Source organism: Dendrobates tinctorius, unplaced genomic scaffold (genome assembly GCF_039654945.1).
Source record: "Dendrobates tinctorius isolate UK_male_01 unplaced genomic scaffold, ASM3965494v1 ptg000011l, whole genome shotgun sequence".
In the NCBI taxonomy this organism is placed as follows: Eukaryota; Metazoa; Chordata; class Amphibia; order Anura; family Dendrobatidae; genus Dendrobates; species Dendrobates tinctorius.
Window position 1 is genome coordinate 111,370,937 of NW_027361679.1, and position 12,962 is coordinate 111,383,898.

The window sequence follows — 12,962 nt, forward strand, 5'->3', positions numbered from 1 at the left end:
TGGCAGAGCTCAGAATGGAAGGAGCGCCGTTTGACTTTTCAATGCAAAATTGGCTGGAATTCAGATCGGACGCCATGTCACGTTTGGAGAGTCCCTGATGTACCTAAACAGTGGAAACCCCCTACAAGTGACCCCATTTTGGAAACTAGACCCCCCCAAGGAACTTATCTAGATATGTGGTGAGAACTTTGAACCCACAAGGGCTTTACATAAGTTTATAACGTACAGCGGTACAATTAAAAAATCATATTTTTTCCACAAAAATGATCTTTTCACCCCAATTTTTATTTTCCCAAGGGTAACAGGACCCTAAAAGTTATTGTGCAATTTGTCCTGAGTACGCTGATACCCCACATGTGGGGGTAAACCACTATTTGGGCGCATGGCAGAGCTCGGAAGGGAAGCAATGCCATTTGACGTTTTTGGCTGGAATTGAGATCGGACACCATGTCGCGTTTGGAAAACTCGTGATGTACCAAAACAGTGGAAACCCCCCACAAATGACACCATTTTGGAAACTAGACCCCCTAAGGAACTTATCTAGTTGTGTGGTGAGAACTTTGAACCCCCATGGGCTTCACAGAAGTTTATAACATACAGCCATACAATTAAAAAATCATATATTTTCCACAAAAATGATCTTTTCACCCTCAATTCTTATTTTTCCAAGGGTAACAGGACCCTAAAAGTTATTGTGCAATTTGTCCTGAGTACGCTGATACCCCACATGTGGGGGTAAACCACTATTTGGGCGCATGGCAGAGCTCTTAAGGGAAGCAGCGCCATTTGACGTTTTTGGCTGGAATTGAGATCGGACACCATGTCGCGTTTGGAAAACTCCTGATGTACCAAAACAGTGGAAACCCCCCCACAAATGACACCATTTTGGAAACTAGACCCCCTAAGGAACTTATCTAGATGTGTGGTGAGCACTTTGACCCCCCCAGTGCTTCACAGAAGTTTATAATGCCCGGGCGTGAAAATAAATAATTCGTATTTTTTCCACAAACATGATCTTTTAGTCACCATTTTTTTATTTTCCAAAGGGTACCAGGAGAAATTGGACCCCAAAAGTTGTTGTCCAATTTGTCCTGAGTATGCTGATACCCCATATGTGGGAGAAAACTACTGTATGGGCACACGTCGGAGCTCGGAAGGGAAGTAATGACGTTTTGGAATGCAGACTTTGATGGAATGGTCTGCGGGTGTCATGTTGCCTTTGGAGAGCCCCTAATGTACCTAAACAGTGGAAACCCCCCACAAATGACACCATTTTGTAAACTAGACCCCCCAAGGAACTTATCTAGATGTGTGGTGAGCACTTTGAACCCCCCAGTGCTTCACAGAAGTTTATAACACTCGGACGTGAAAATAAAAAAATCATTTTTTTCCACAAAAATGATATTTTTGCCCCCAATTTTTTATTTTCCTAAGAGTAACAGGAGAAATTGGACCCCAAAAATTGTTTTGCAATTTGTCCTGAGTAGGCTGATACCCTACATGTGGGGGTAAAACACTGTTTGGGCGCATGGCAGAGCTTGGAAGGGAAGGAGCACCATTTGACTTTTTCAACTCAGAATTGGCTGGAATTGAGATCAGACGCCATGTTGCATTTGGAGAGCCCCTGATGTGCCCAAACAGTGGAAACCCCCAATTATAGCCCTAACCCTAGCCCTAACCCTAAGGCTGTGTGCACACGCTGCGGATTTTGCTGCAGTTCCGCAGTGGTTTTGGCTGCTGCGGACCCCAGTACCATGATTCCCTATGGGAATCAAAAACCGCAGTGCAGACAGTGCGGAATTTTCCGCGCGGATTATCTGCGGTTTTCAATCCGCAGAAAGAATTGACATGTTAATTCTTTCTGCGGATTCTCCTGCGGTTTGCCATCTCCTCTAATGAGGAGATGAAAAACCGCAGGACAAAACCGCAGAGCAATCTGCAGGTAAAACCGCAGGTCTTTTGACCTGCGGATTTTACAAAATCCGCGCGGATGAATCCGCACCTAATCCGCAGCGTGTGCACACAGCCTTACCCTAACGGGAAAATGGAGATAGATACTTTTTTTTTTAGTTTTATTATTTTTCCCTAACTAAGGAGGTGATAACGGGGGGTTTGGTTTACTATTTATGGCGGTTTTTATGTTTGGCGGCTGTCACACGCTAAAAGACGCTTTTTATTGTAAAATAGTTTTTGCATCACCACATTTTGAGAGCTATAATTTTTCCGTATTTTGACCCACTGAGTCATGTGAGGTCTTATTTTTTGCGGGACGAGTTGACGTTTTTATTGGTACCATTTTCGGGCACGTGACATTTTTTGATCGCTTTTTATTCCTATTTTTGGGACGCAGAATGAACAAAAACCAGCGTTTCATGAATTTCTTTTGGGGGGGTGCGTTTACACCGTTCCGCGTGCGGTAAAATTGATAAAGCGGTTTTATTCTTCGGGTCAGTACGGTTACAGCGATACCTCATTTAGGTAGTTTTTTTTATGTTTTTGTCGGTTTTATGCAATGAAAACTATTTTATATAAAAAATAATTATTTTTGCATCGCTTTATTCTGTGAGCTATAACTTTTTTTATTTTTTCGCTGATGATGCTGTGTGGCAGCTCGTTTTTTGCGGGACAAGATGACGTTTTCAGCGATACCATGGATATTTATATGCGTCTTTTTGATCGCGCGATATTACACTTTTTGTTTGGCGGTATGATAATAAATCATTATTTTTTGCTTCGTTTTTTATTTTTTAAGGGGTTCGCTAAAAGGGTTAACTAATGGGACAGTTTTATAGGGCGGCTCATTACGGACGCGGCGATACCTAATATGTGTACTTTTATTGTTTTTTTTTTTTTTTATTATTTTCAAAAAATGAATTTATTGGGGATTTTTTTTTTTTTTTTTACTAATTTATTTGGCGATTTTTTTTTTTTTATTTTTTTTTTTTTTTTTTTTTTACTTTATTACATAGTCCCAGGTGGGACATCACTGTCCTGTGACAGATCGCTGATCTGTCACATCACAGATCACTGTGACAGATCAGCAATCTGTCACAGGCATTGAAGCAGACTTCCTCTTGCCTGCGCTTTGCAGGCTCAGGTCCCCGAAGGCCCCCGTCGCCATCTTGGATTCGGGGGCCTGGAGGATAGGAGCCCCCCGCAGCAGCGCTGCACATTGCGCTGCCGTGGGGGGCTCAGGGAAGCACGGAGGGAGCCCTCTCCCTGCCGATGCTTCCCTTTAACTCCCGGTACACCGCGATCATGTTTGATCGCGGTGTGCAAGGGGTTAACGTGTCGGGGGCGGTCCGTGACCGCCCCTGACATAGTGCCGGGTGTCAGCTGTGATAATCAGCTGACACCCGGCCGCGATCAGCGGCGCTCACCACTTGGGCGCCGCTGATCGCGGTAGACGTACTATCCCGTCCACGGTCATACGGGCCCGGGTACCGTGGACGGGATAGTACGTCGGATGTCAGGAAGGGGTTAAACTATTGGACATAGTATGCTACAATAATTGCGGGTGTCACCTACCCTTGTCATTCACCATTACCCATCATATTATATTGTTTGTCTTGTTAAGTTATCAATGTGTAACAATAAAATTAGTAATTTTAAAATGAAATAGATCATCGCTCTTATTGAATATTATGAGGCCTAATACTCCATATTTCCTGTAGGATTCATGGGTTCTTCCAAGCAGCTAAACAGCTGTCTATCACTCTGAAAATGTAGATGGTGGAATCCCACAAAGCAGGAGAATGCTATAAGAAGATAGCAACGCATTTTCAAGGTGCCCTTTCCTCAGTTCAAAATATAATTAAGAAATGGCAGTTAACAGGAACAGTGGAAGTCAAGATATAGTCTGGGAGACCAAGCAAAATTTCAGTGAGAGCTGCTCATAGGATTGCTAGAGCGGCAACTCAGAACCCCCGCTTGACTGCAAAAGACCTTCTGAAAGATTTAGCAGACTCTCGAGTTGTGGTACATTGTTCTACTCTTCAAAGACACCTGCACAAATATGGCCTTCATGGATGAGTCATCAGAAGAAAATATCTCCTTCGTCCTCATCATAAAATTCAGTGTCAGGAGTATGTAAAAGAACATCTAATCAAGCCTGATGCATTTTGTAAACAAGTCCTGTGGACCGATGAGGTTAAAATAGAATTCTTTGGCCTCAATGATCAAAGTTATGTGTGGAGAAAAAAGGGCAAAAAATTTCAGAAAAAGAACATCTCACCAACCATTAAGCATGGAGGTGGATCATTCTTTACAGTTGTGTTGCAGCCAATGGCACAGGGAACATTTCACGGTTAGAGAGAAGAATGGATGCAATGAAATTTCAATTCTTGGTGCAAGCATAACACCATCTGTAAAAAAGCTGAAGTTGAAAAGAGGCTGGCTTATACAAATAGATAAGGATTCTAAACACACATCAAAATCTGCAATAGACTACATCAAAAGGTACAAGCTGAAGGTTTTACCTTGGCCTTCACAGTCCCCTGATCTGGACATCATTGAAAATCTGTGGCTATACCTCAAAATAGCAGTGCATGCAAGACGACCCAGGAATCTCACAGAACTGGAAGAATTTTCCAAGGAAGAATTGATTAAAATCCCTCAAATAAGAACTGAAAGACTCTTGGTTGGCTACAAAAAGCATTTACTAACCATGCAGGATGCCCAAACTTTTGCTTCTGCCCTTTTTCTTGTAATTTTTAAAATGAAAAAGATGAAAATACTGTGTGTTTGTGTATACAGTACATGTATACTTGTTGTGACAAAGTCACTGATAAAGTGCTGGAGGAGAGGTATGTTTTACTACGCTTAATGGCTTCAGTGATATAAACCCCAGAGTTTTTCCTCCAGCACACTAAGTGCGATGAGGGGTTAAGCTAATTTGCATAATGGGCCCATCCATAGAGCAGGGTGTGGTATGTGACTTAAGTAGCTGGCCTTCAAAGGCAGCAGTGTTCAGTGTCTGGAGAGGAATACCCCAGAAAAGTGTTTTGTTTAGGCCTAAACTTTGGGTCTTGCTAACCCTGAACGGGCTGATCCTCGCTAATACAAGGACTGTACTTTGTGCTACTGTTTTGTTTTGCTGTTTTGCTTAGAGGGCCGTTTTTATTTTGTGCTACACCTTGGTTTATGCCGCATCTGAATAAACCAAGCACATTTTTAAAGCCGCAGTGCTCTCGTGTCTACCTCTGCATACAGCTGAGTGAGCCGATCTACCACAGGTGGTGTTAGATGTGCGGGCATTGTTCCAGTGAACATGTGTGATGGCTACAAGAGGTACTGCATGTCTTGTATGAAGGCGGCCACAAGCGAGCATACAACGTCAGGCAAAATGGAGGACCTGCTTAAGCTTCTAGTTAAAGCACAGCAGCAGTAGCACCAGCAGCAATTGCAGCAGCAACAGATGCAGCAAAAGGAGGCATGTAAGCTGCTTATACAACAAAATCAAACCGCAGCAACAGCAGGAGATTGACTTGCTCATAGAGGTGGTTTCTTTGAAGGCCTGCAGCCCCTCCCCCAAGTCCAGGAGAAGACACATACATCCGGAAGCCAGTAAGACAAGCTATGCAAAAAATTGCCCCAGGAGATGATGTGGAAGCATTTTTGTGTTAGAGCGGGTAGCAGAGCATGAGAAGCTACCGCCAGAGCAGTGGGCAGAGGTGCTGGCCCACTATCTAATTGGAAAGCCCCAGAAGACCTATTATGATTTGACACTACAGGATGCGTAGGAGTATGCCAAATTAAAAACTGAAATAAAGCATGCGCAGGAGTGACTATGTCAGTAAAAGTACTACTGGTCATATCATAGGGACAGATTCATGCACTCCCTTCCTAGGCCGGTGCAGACCTGGGTTGCCCAGGGAGATCCCTGAAATGCGAATGAGCTGGTTATTGCTAAAATGCCTGAGGACAGCTATGTTTCACTATGCTTAACCTCTTCACGACCGCCCACAGTAGATAAACGTTGGCGCTTGCTGGGCTTTGTGCAGCGCCGACGTTTATCTACTGTCGGCGGTTTTGTGCCCCCCGGGACCCCCACATACCTTCCAACGCGGGGATCCCGGTGCGCAATGCATGCTGGGACCCCCGACGTCATCGAGACCTGATTGGTTCAGGTCCCGATGACGTCAGCGTCACAGCAGCCAATGGGAGCTATCGCTGGGAAAGCTGCTTGTTTCCCGGCGATCTCCCTCATTGTAACGCGGCTTCTCCCTCTGATCTCACTGACAGCTGATCAGAGGTGAAGCAGCGTTATTGTGTGACTAGATCGCTGCCTGGCACAGCTGATCGCTGCCTGGCACAGCTGTGCCAGGCAGCGATCTTGTCACACAGTAACGCTGCTTCACCTCTGATCATCTGTCATTGTGAGATCAGAGGAGAAGTGGCGTTATTATGTGCCAGGCAGCGATCTTGTCACATAGTAACGCTGCTTCTCCTCTGATCTCACACTGACAGATGATCAGAGGTGAAGTGGCGTTACTATGAGTCAGATCGCAGTGCAGCGATCTTGTGACAAAAATAAAAAAAAAAGTGAAAAAAAAAAAAATGCAGGGGCTAGGGTTAAGGCCCCGTCACACTAAGCGACTTACCAGCGATCCCGACACCGATATCAAGGTGTCAGGATCGCTAGTAAGTCGCTATGTGATCGCTGGTGAGCTGTCACACAGACAGCTTCACCAGCGATCAGCACAGCAATGCCGAGCGCCCGGCATCGCTGGCCATCACTGTAAAAAATAGAATCAAAATAAAAAATATAGTTATTCTCACCTTCCGACATCCCGTTCAGCCATCCTGCCTCTCTCCACGCTCCGGTCCCAGTGATCCTTTGCACGAATGACCGCGAGATGTCACGGTCTCGCGGGATAACAAAGTCTCGCGGTCATTCGTGCAAAGGATCACTGGGACCGGAGCGTGGAGAGAGGAAGGATGGCTGAACGGGACATCGGAAGGTGAGAATAACTATATTTTTTAATTTTTTTATTATTTTTTACACCTGATCGCTGGTCTCCCGCGTGTCACACGCAGCGATGCGTGCTGGCCAGCGGGAGACCAGCGACCAAAGAAATGTCCAGAGATTTCTTCCAGCGATCAGCGATACCGGCAGGGGGGCCGCTCGCTGATCGCTGTCACACATGGCGATCTCGCTGGTGAGATCGCTGTTATGTCACAAAAGTTGTGACTCGGCAGCGATCTCGCTACCGAGATTGCTTAGTGAGACGGGGCCGCTAGGGCTAGGGTTAGGGCTAGGGCTAGGGCTGGGATTAAGGTTATGGGTGTGTTGGTGTTAGGTTTGTGGTTAGGGTTATGGTTAGGGCTGAGATTAGGGTTAGGGGTGTGTTGGGGTTAGGGTTGGAATTAGAATTGGGGGTTTCCACTGTTTAGGTACATTAGGGGCTCTGTAAATGCAATATGACGCCCGCAGACCATTCCATCAAAGTCTGCATTTCAGAACGTCACTACTTCCCTTCCGAGCCCCACCGTGTGCCCAAACAGTAGTTTTCTCCCACATATGGGGTACCAGCGGACTCAGGACTCAGGACAAATTGGACAACAACTCTTAGGGTCCAATTTCTCCCGTTACCCTTGTGAAAATAAAAATTGGGGGCTAAAAGATCATTTTTGTGGAAAAAAAATGATTTTTTTTTTTATTTTCATGGCTCTACATTATAAACTTTAGTGAAACACTTGGGGGTTCAAAGTGCTCACCACACATCTAGATAAGTCCCTGGGGGGGTCTAATTTCCAAAATGGGGTCACTTGTGGGGGGTTTCCACTGTTTAGGTACATCAGGGGCTCTCCAAATGCGACATGGCATCCGATCTCAATTCCAGCCAATTCTGCATTGAAAAAGTCAAACGGCACTCCTTCCGTTCTGAGCTCTGCCGTGTGCTCAAACAGTGGTTTAGCCCCACATACAGGGTATTGGCGTATTCGGGAGAAATTGCACAAAAAATTTAGTGGTTCATTTTCTCTTTTTACACTTGTGAAAATAAAAAAAAATGGTTTTGAAGTAAAATGTTTGTGAAAAAAAGTTAAATGTTTATTTTTTCCTTCCATATTCCATTCATTCATGTAAAGCACCTGAAGGGTTAATAAACTTCTTGAATGTGGTTTTGAGTACATTGAGAGGTGCAGTTTTTAGAATGGTGTCAATTTTGGGTATTTTCTGTCATATTGACCCCCCAAACTCGCTTCAAATGTGAGGTGGTCCCTAAAAAAAATGGTGTTGCAAATTTTGTTGTAAAAATGAGAAATCGCTGGTCAACTTTTAACCCTTAACTTCCTAAAAAAAAAAAAATAATGTTTCCAAAATTGTGCAGATGTAAAGTAGACATGTGGGAAATGTTATTTATTAACTATTTTGTGCGATATCACTCTCTGATTTAAGGGCATAAAAATTAAAAGTTTGAAAATTGCAAAATTTTCTAAATTTTTGCCAAATTTTGATTTTTTTTTAACAAATAAGTGCAGATCATATCTAAAAATTTTTACCACCATCATGAAGTACAATATGTCATGAGAAAACAATGTCAGAATCAGTAGGATCCGTTGAAGCGTTCTAGAGTTATGACCTCATAAAGTGACACTGGTCAGAATTGAAAAAATTGGCCCGGTCACGAAGGCAAAAACAGGCTCGGGTGCGAAGGGGTTAATGGCGTCAGTAATATAAAACCCTGAGTTTTTCCTCCTGTGTACTAAGTGTGTTGAGTGGTTAAGCTATTTTGCATAATGGACTGGCTTTTATGTGGACATCCATAGAGCAGGTGGGAGGATGCGAACCTTATCTCCACCCCAAGTTGTGGTCTGTGGTTTAAGTAGCTGGCCTCCAAAAGAAGCAGTGTTCAGTATTTGAAGAGGAACACTCACAAGAAGTGTTTTTGCTTGTGCCTGAATCATAGGTCTTGCTAACCCTGAGCGTGCTGATTTCCCCCCCCCCCCAATACAAGGGCTGTGCTTTGTGCTACTGTTTTGTTTCGCTGTATTGCCCAGAGGGCCATGTTTCCTTTGTACTTTCACCTTGTTTTATGCCGAGTGAGCCGATCTACCATAATGCATAGACTCCAGTTTTTTATTCATAATGCATATATGTATGGTTTTCTTTTGTGTGCCTAAAATACAAAGGAAATGTGTCATCTTTAACTTCAGACCTTTTAGAGATCATTTCATCTTCAACTTGCTCAACAGTTACCAATAACAGTCATTTTAACCAGGTGTGCTCAAAGTTTTACATGCCTCTGTACATCAGCAGAGTGTCACGTGCCCCGTCCTGTGTGACATGGCCAGCAGGCCGGTAACTAATACAACAGGACACTCCCACTGTGTCCAACCCCTGGGCGCAGCTCTCAGCCACCGAGTCCAGCAACCGAGTCCAGCACCTGAGTGCAGCTTTCCAGTAACAGAGTCCAGCAAACTGAGTGCAGCTGTACACCATAGCTGCCACTCCACCAAGCTTTGCAAGAATTCTTCACTGACACCATAGCTGCCACTCCACCATGCTTTACACGAACTCCTCGCTGACACCATAGCTGCCACTCCAGGACTCTGACTGAGCTGTCCTGGACTCTCCTCCAGCTCCGTCCTTCACCCAGGCTGGTTGGACAAGACCAACAATATTATCACCAATGTGAGTGAGCACAACTGACACACCTTTATTGAGTAAACGCACCTGTTAGTGATTTCCATGCAATTACACTAACCACCACCGGGGGGGAAAACTATCTCTAAAAACACAAGTGCAATGACCATACTGGCCACCGGGGGAAAAACTATCTCTAAGCACAAAGCTTAGAGGAAAAAAAAAGGTTACCTGTGTTTTTATCTGACATGATCCCACATGGATCATGACACAGAGCTGTTGAACTCAATTGTCTACAGTGCTGTCAACGTGATGTCAGTGCTGCAGACAACAACAGACCCCAGGACCAGCAGCGGAGACCTAACAGTAGACTCAGCGCTGGAACCGGCGAGAATGGTAAGTATAGCACAGTTTGTTATTTAACTACTAATGGAAAATGTTATCTTTTGTACAGGATTTAAAAGCATGACTATTTTCTTAAAAAAAGCACAGCATTTTCCTATATGTCATGTATCCGCTCCATTGAGATGAAATACCATGCCCAATCCGTTGGCATGGTGTGATGCTATTTTTTTTTTAAAGGAAGCTAGGTTATTCTAAGCCTTGACATCCCCTTCAATTTTCTGCTAACTGGAGTGCCAAATCCCCGCATAACCAGGATTGCCATTGGGGCTCAAGTTCCTTCCCATCAATAAAGCAATGCACTTTCTAAAAGATGATTCATAGCTATGGAATTTCAACAGAGAGATTTGCACAGGGCTTCTGAGGACTGTAATGACCTCTACTTGCTACACAAATCACAGAAAAATGGCACATTATTTCCATGGGGACTTTATTTTTTTCCCATTAAGAAACCACCAAGTAAGGACGTGGTTATATTTCACAGCAATTTTATATTTCAATCCATTTAAAATCCATATATAGAACACACATATTACACATTCATGAAAGCTTTCTCCCTTGTCTGGTGTGAACAACTGATTCCTGAGTTACGGTATAATCTGTCTGGACTTCAGGCTTATTAGATTTTAAGGTTTATTTTGTAGTCTCTTTCTGTTTTGTATAAAGGTTATCCATCATATTTTCAACTGTTAAAATAAATAAATTTATTTCTATAGAGCCAACATATTCCATGGCAAATTACAATTAAACGGGGACATGAACAAACAATAACTGCAATATAACGTAACATCAGTTACAGGAGAAGTGAAGATCCTGCTCGCAAGATTACATTCTATATGGAAATAGGAAGACACAATAGGTAAGAAGTTAAAGATTCGGACCAAGGAGGCTGAAACTGTCCTTTTTTGCCGTGCGTCTAGAAGAATAAATGGTGGTGTTCTTATGATGCTGTGCTGCTGTGTATCTTGGATGAATCAATTCACAGTCACACTGACTCTGCAGGTCATGGACCTCCCTACCACTTTAATCTGTGTATTATTATTGACAAACTGAGACATACATTTCCATTTTCTCTGTTCTTTAGTGCCACAGTAGTACCCTACCCTGGTTTAGCCTTTATATGCCTATCTGTAATGAAGAGCTGTGCTCAGATCTCATATATTAAGACTGTAAAACCCTAAAATGGCCACTGCTTTTCCTACCTCATCTTTTATAGTTGCTGTAATAGCCAACCTAATTGACTGAGCTAGACCTTGTGATATGGTAGCTGCAAGGCATCATGGAAAATCCAATGCAGCCGTGCCTAATATCATATGAGCCTGCTATATGGCCGATGCAATCTTGCAAAGTGGAAATATGTGAAATGGCGCCAAGCCCTTATCTTAGCGATCCATGCTAATTGAATCATAAATTTTCCTAACTCGCCAGGACCGGTGAATCCCATGAAATTGATTCGAAATTCTATCATCTCTATTGGTCAGTTTAAACATTCCAGCGATCGCCCAACAAGTTAGCAAGATGCTGATTCATCTGGTGACCATCCATGATTATCTCAGATAGTATTTAGGGTTGTTCACATTGCCGAGTTTTTTGTGGACCGTGTGTTCATGCAAAAATCATGGAGACATGTCCATTTTGTATCAGTGCCACGGATGAAAAGTAGCAATACTGGTAGGTGAAAATCCCAGCAGTCCATGTGCTGTCTGTGATTAACATTAGAAAGATTTTGAGAAGCTTGCAAATTTATTTATCTATTTTTCCACACTTAAAAATCACTTCTGAAACCCTAATGGTAAAAACTGACACACAGACCAAACACTGATGAAGCTCAGATCTAAAATACTGATTGCACTCATACCATTTTTTTATACATGAAAATTCCTTGACATGCATCTGAACAAAGCCTTATATGCAGAGGTGAATCTAGGTTTTTCTGCACCCGAGGCAAAAATTCAGATTGGCGCCCCATCCTATACATAGCTTAACTGGTTTGAGTTGTCATCATGTAACCACTCATATGTACTTTATAGTTTCATACTTTCACCCACATACTAATGAGCTGCTCTTCCTAATTCTCTCAGTCATCAGTGAAATACTACATTGAGAGAAGCAGACAGCAAATAAGAGAACACTAAAAAGTCTATAGATGGGTGTACACACATACATATGTATGTGTGTGTGTGTATATATTAATAATAATACTCCAATAGTACAAATCGTATAACCCAACAGTCCAGACCATGCAAAATGAAAAGGACAGTCAGGAAAAATCACCATGAGAAAGGAGGGGGGGGAAAGAGCAATAGAAACCGACCAAAATGTCCCAATAATAACAAAATTGTCTTTATTGAAAGTAGACAGCAACAGGGGTGACAACACAATGGTAAAAACTATCTGTAAAACACCTATAAAAATAGGACGCATGCCCATTGGGTAATATTAGAAGGCGTGCCAAAAAGACTTACTAGACGTAATTGTAGTTATACAAATGCTGTAGGCGATAACACAATCATAATATAGCTAATAAATGGAGTGACAGTGCATTTTTTAATGTGTTAGAACATTATGAAAAAGATCCATGTTAGGTACTACTAGAAAAAGTGCAAAAATAAGACTAACATGATGTAATTGTGATTACTCAAATAATATAGCCAACAACATAATCGTAATATGGCTGATAAATAAAGTGAGAGTGCAGCATTCAATGTGTTGGAACGCTATGTAAAGGAGGTCCATATTAGAAGAGACAAAAAAAAGTCTCAAAAAATATCAAGCACATACGGTAAATAGAGCAGTGCACATATCATAGTGGACCAATAGTATATGATATAGGATCACCAAAGAAAGTAAGTCATTCAATAATGGAGGTAGTACATTTGCATTTAAATGCAGAGCTCCTGTATCCAAGTGGCGTCCACTCTGACGCGCGTTTTGGCTTGCGCCTTCGTCCGAGGGTGGAGTCAGCAAGGAA

The 12,962-nt window shown here is 42.8% G+C and overlaps 1 long non-coding RNA gene across 1 annotated transcript in view; it reads left to right on the forward strand.

Moving 5' to 3' along the window:
* The window catches only part of LOC141100274 (uncharacterized), a 71,496-nt gene that overhangs the window by 19,988 nt on the left and 38,546 nt on the right, over window positions 1-12,962 (forward strand). The window contains exon 2 of the long non-coding RNA XR_012234665.1: window positions 10,708-10,850. This is a non-coding gene — a long non-coding RNA (uncharacterized lncRNA). The remainder of the gene's footprint in view (window positions 1-10,707; window positions 10,851-12,962) is intronic.